This window comes from Trichechus manatus, unplaced genomic scaffold (genome assembly GCF_000243295.1).
Source record: "Trichechus manatus latirostris isolate Lorelei unplaced genomic scaffold, TriManLat1.0 scaffold00092, whole genome shotgun sequence".
Taxonomy (NCBI): domain Eukaryota; kingdom Metazoa; phylum Chordata; class Mammalia; order Sirenia; family Trichechidae; genus Trichechus; species Trichechus manatus.
Genome location: NW_004444028.1, coordinates 4,269,845 through 4,274,910, shown reverse-complemented (window position 1 = coordinate 4,274,910; position 5,066 = coordinate 4,269,845).

Sequence of the window (5,066 nt, the reverse complement as noted above, 5' to 3'; positions counted from 1 at the left end):
TTCTTTTATGTATATATACATTTAACTGTGCTTTAGCTAAAAGATGAAGCTTCTTTAAGGCAGTTCCCATTCTCCCAGTGAAAATGACTCTATGTGTTAGGAACAGTATTAAAAATTTTTACCTTTTTTTTTTCCATTAGAAAAGAGAAAAATCTAGATGGAACGAAAACAAAAATGTAATTTTCCCATTTAAAGTCTGTGGAGAAAGCTACTGTTCAACTCAGCTAGGAGACCTAGCATGGACCCATTCCGCCATCTAGTGGACGGGAAGGGAGAAGACAAGTTTAGAGCCAAATAATTGATCTTGTCCTGATTTTGTTTTAAACGTCTGTAATTTACCAAAAGATGTTTTCTGATAAGTATAATTTAAACTCCCTACTGAGTTCACCGGAGCCCCTGGGTGTCACAAATGGCTAAGCGCTCAACTACTGGCCAAAAGGTTGGTGGTTCGAACCCACCCAGAGGCTCCTCGGAAGACAGGCCTGGTGATCTGCTTCCAAAAGGTCACAGCCTTGACTACCTATGGAGCAGTCCTCCTCTGTCACAGAGGGTCACCATGAGTCGGAATCAACTGGACGACAAGTAACAACAGCAACAGCTGAGTTGACTTGTTAACAGATTCCTCTGACTTTGGAAAGCCAATCAGCAACCCAGGATTTGAAATTCCCTAAAACGTACGTGTACAAACTCTGAGCTTCAGAAATCGTCTGTGGAGAGAAGGGAGAATGCCCCTGAGTTCTTATCACTGTGACCTTTCATGGCCCATGTTTCCCACTTATTCTGTGCGTCTCTGCCTAGCATGCCTTTCATTTATTTTGGCATATCAAGTGCGAGGACCCCAGAGCTTCAGAGGGTCATGTCTTCCCCGAGATACTGGGGGGAAGTCGCTGCGGAATAAAATCATTCTGTTCATGTTTCAAAAATATACACCAACTTAAAATGTTGATGTAACCAAGATGAATATTTTTCAAGGGCCAGTGTGGTTAATTTAGTTTTTTTGGCAGGTGTGTGTATGTGTGTGTTTTCTCTGTTTTTATTTCTAAGATTATTTCCCTAAGTGTCTTTGAGGATTTCCCTTTTGTCTAGGATGAAGATGCTGACCGCCGAATCTTCCGCAAAGGTTAGTAACAGCAGCATATAGCTGAGGTGGCCAGTGCTGTTCTGAGACCCTCTGCTTGTTCCTATTATGGCTATTAACAACAATCACATCAGATGCTGTTTACTGAGCTGCTGTGATGTGCCAGGCCTTGCTCGCTTTGTGTGTGTGTGTGGTAAAAACATATGTAACAATACATTTGACATTAGCATCGTTTGTTTACGTGTACCGTTCAGTGATATTGGTTATGTTCATCATGTTGGGGAGCCACTCTCACTATCTGTTTCCATGTTTTTACATCACCCTTAACAGAAACTCAGTCCCCAGAAGCAGTGAGTCCCCTTTTCCCCCTCCTTTCTGCCCCTGGTAACCACTAATAAACGCTGGTCTCTACATATGCCAGGCTCTGTTCTTTTTTTGTATGTGCGTGGTAAATATGTCTGTAACAAAACATATGCTATTTTCGTATATTTTATATGTATAATTCAGTGACATAATTACATTCATCATGTTGTTCAGCTAAGGCCCTGCTCTTGATACACGTTTTGCTCATCTTCCCACTTACATTCCAAAATAGATATCATTATTTTCACTATAAAAAAAAAAAACAAAACCTGTTGTAGTCGAGTTAATTCCAACTCATAGCGATCCTGGAGGACAGAGTAGAACTGCCCTATAGGGTTTCCAAGGAGCAGCTGGTGGATTCGAACTGCTGACCTTTTTGGTCAGCAGCTGAGCTCTAAACCACTGTGCCACCAGTGGATGCTTATGACCTGCCGTGAGGACATTCCAACTGTGCCCAGGGCCAGTGGCTAATAATCACTGACTGGCTGGCTGACCTGTGAGTGGCAGTTTCTCCTCTTTGAACGAGAAGCTTTGGCTGAGGGATGTTTTCTAAGGCTGTGCCTGATTCTAGAATTCCTCTGCCAGGAACTGTGGGTTTACAGAGGTGAAAACGATATTGCCCCTGCAGCCAAGTAGCCCAAAGTCGAGAGGAAAAGCTATGACTCAGGGCACACACAGTGGGCTGTGGTTTGTGTTAGAAGAGACCCCATGACCGGGTATTGTGGCAGGCATTTGTGTGACCCCCACCTCCTCCCATAAAAGCGCTTTCCCCACTCTGTCTCTCTCTTGCCATCACCTTCTTTCCTTTCTCCCTCTCCCTTGTCCCTGCCACCTCCCTTCTGCTTCTCTTTCATGTCTTTCTCCCTCTTCCTTGCCTTTTGTCGGTGCTTTTCTAACTATGGGAGCGAATGGTTCAGTACTTGGCTGCTAACCGAAAGGTTGGTGGTTTGAACTCACTCAGTGGCTCCATGGGAGAAAAGACCTGGCAATCTGCTCCTGTAAAGATGAACAAAAAAAAAACCCAAACCCATTGCCCTTGAGTTGATTCAGACTTGTAGCGACCCTACAGGACAGAGTATAACTGCCCCATAGGGTTTCCAAGGAGCAGCTGGTGTATTCTAACTACCGACCCTTTGGTTAGCAGCCGAGCTCTTAACCACTGCATCACCAGGGCTCCCCGCCCTATGAAGATTACAGCCTGGAAAATCCTATGGGGCAGTTCTGTGCTGTCGTACAGGGTTGCTGGGTGTCAAATCTGTGGCACCTAAAAACAACAACAACAATCTTAACAGAAGCGAATCTCCTGGCATTTTCTTCAGTGGTGCTGCCAACCTTTTGGTTAGCAGTTAAGGACAAATTGTTTCCACCACCTAGGGACCTTAGATACGTATGCATTTGTTGTTGTTAATTGCTGTTAAGTCAATTTCAACTAATGGCAACCCTATGTGTGCAGAGTAGAACTGTTCCATAAGGTTTTCAAGGGTGTGACCTTTTGGAAGCAGATCACCAGGCCTGTCTTCCAAGAAGCCTCTGGGTGGGTTCAAACCACCAACCTTTTGGCTCATAGTTGAGTGCTTAACTGTTGCACCACCCAGGGATGTCACTAAATTATACAGTTCATGGAGTACATTAAAAAATTGCTCATCAGATTTTGTCTCCCTGATTATCTTACCAGTAACAATAGATACATTTTGCTATGAGAATATGTAAGGACTGCTGATGGATTCATGCCTTAGCTGGATGGAAGAATCTTCAGGTTTCGTTAGCCACAGGAAACTCAGCATTTGGATCCTCCTAAATACTTTTGACCATTGAATAGCCAGCTGCTTACTACAGAAACACAGCCTAAAGCTTTGGGCCTCAACCCTTTTCTGAATCAATGGTGGTGGTCACACTCGATCATGCTGGCAGAATGCAGCATGCCCACACTTCTCCACAAATTTCCTGTCACAGGTGGCTGACCAGAGGAGCAATGTTAATGCCATCGTCTTTCCTGGATGCATCTGTGGTGCTGCATTCCTGGATGCCCCAGATGCTCTGGTACGAGTCCATGCTATCTTTCCACTCTGGCCCAGCAGATGCTATCTTCTCTTCTCCAGGCTCTTGCACATAGTAGTCACACAGGAAATAATTGCTGAATGAATTGTGGCTGCAGTACATTTTTAAAATCAGTGGCCTTTGAGTCAAGGCCACCCATGTGTGTCAGAGTACAGCTGTGCTCCATGGGGTCTTCAGTTGCTGGTTTTTTGGAAGTAGATCACCAGGACTTTTTTCCAAGGTACCTCTGGGTAGACTCAAGCCTCCAACCTTTGGGTTAGCAGCCAAGCACATCAAGGCTTTTGAAAATAGGGAGAAATAAAGGATGACTCTTTTGTGGGTAAAACTTTGTCATCTCTCCATTTGTGTAGATGAGAAAGAATACAGAAAATAGAAATGAAAATTTCCTAAAACTCTTGGAAGAATTGCTCAAATCCTTTATGGTCTTACTATATTGCCTGTTGTCCCCTAGAGGGACTCGGATAAAATGCTCTGGTTGTAGTGGTTGGACTAGAGGCAGCCCTCAATCTGTAAAATCTGGTGGTGTTCTGAATGCACATTTAACACCAGCAATGTGTTATGCAATATTTAGAGAAAATAGAAATCATCCAAAATCAGCATTTCCCAGAGTGTTTTTCAGAACAAGCAGGAGAATACAAGATATCAGCAATTTCCTCCCTCATGTTGCTTGCAGGAAAAAAGAAAACATTTATCTAGGCTTAGAGAAATCCCATAGGAAGGAAGTTTGCATACTTGTGTTAAACCCTCATTTCCCAAACTTCTTCAACCACAGAACGCTTTTATTTTTGAAAAAACACATCTCATGTGGATTAGTAAGCTGCTGTAATAAAGGAACCCAACAATGTAGTGATTGGAAGAATTGAGAAGTTTACTTCTAACACGTAGCAGTGCGGAGCAGGTTGGAAGACCGCTCTGGTCCGCATATTTATTCAGGATTTCCAGGCTTCTTCCATCTGATTTTCCACCATCACCTTAGAACATTGTCCTTGTATGTGTGGTCAAAACTGGGTCACAGGCATGTCTGCATTCTAGTTCGTAGGTAGAGAAAAGAGATTGAAGGATCACATGTGCAATATCTGAAGGCTCAGCCTGGAATGCCACGTATCACCTTCTCTCACATTCCATTGCTGAAAACTTAATCCCCTGGCCACTCTTGCCTTCAAGAAGGGCTGGGAATTATAGTCTGTAGGAAGGAGGCCATTGCCCAGCTACCAGCCTATTAATATGTTACATGGTCATCCAACCAGCCTGCAATAGAGCAGGGACTAGAGTCTTCCATCTCCTACTCTAGGGTTCTCAGTATCACACCATCATTTCTGTACTCAGTCAACATATACGGAGTTCTCCTGTATGCCAGTCTCATGTCATAGTTTGAGGATAGAAAGTTTCATAAAACACAGTCTTGTGGAAAGACTAATCATTAACTTTATATGGAAAGGGAAGAAGCCCTGAATAAGTAAAGCACTATTGAAGAAGAAGAATAAAGTAGGAGGACTCACACTACCTGACCTCAGAACCTACTATACAGCTACGGTTGTCAAAACTGCCTGGTGCTGGTACAATGACA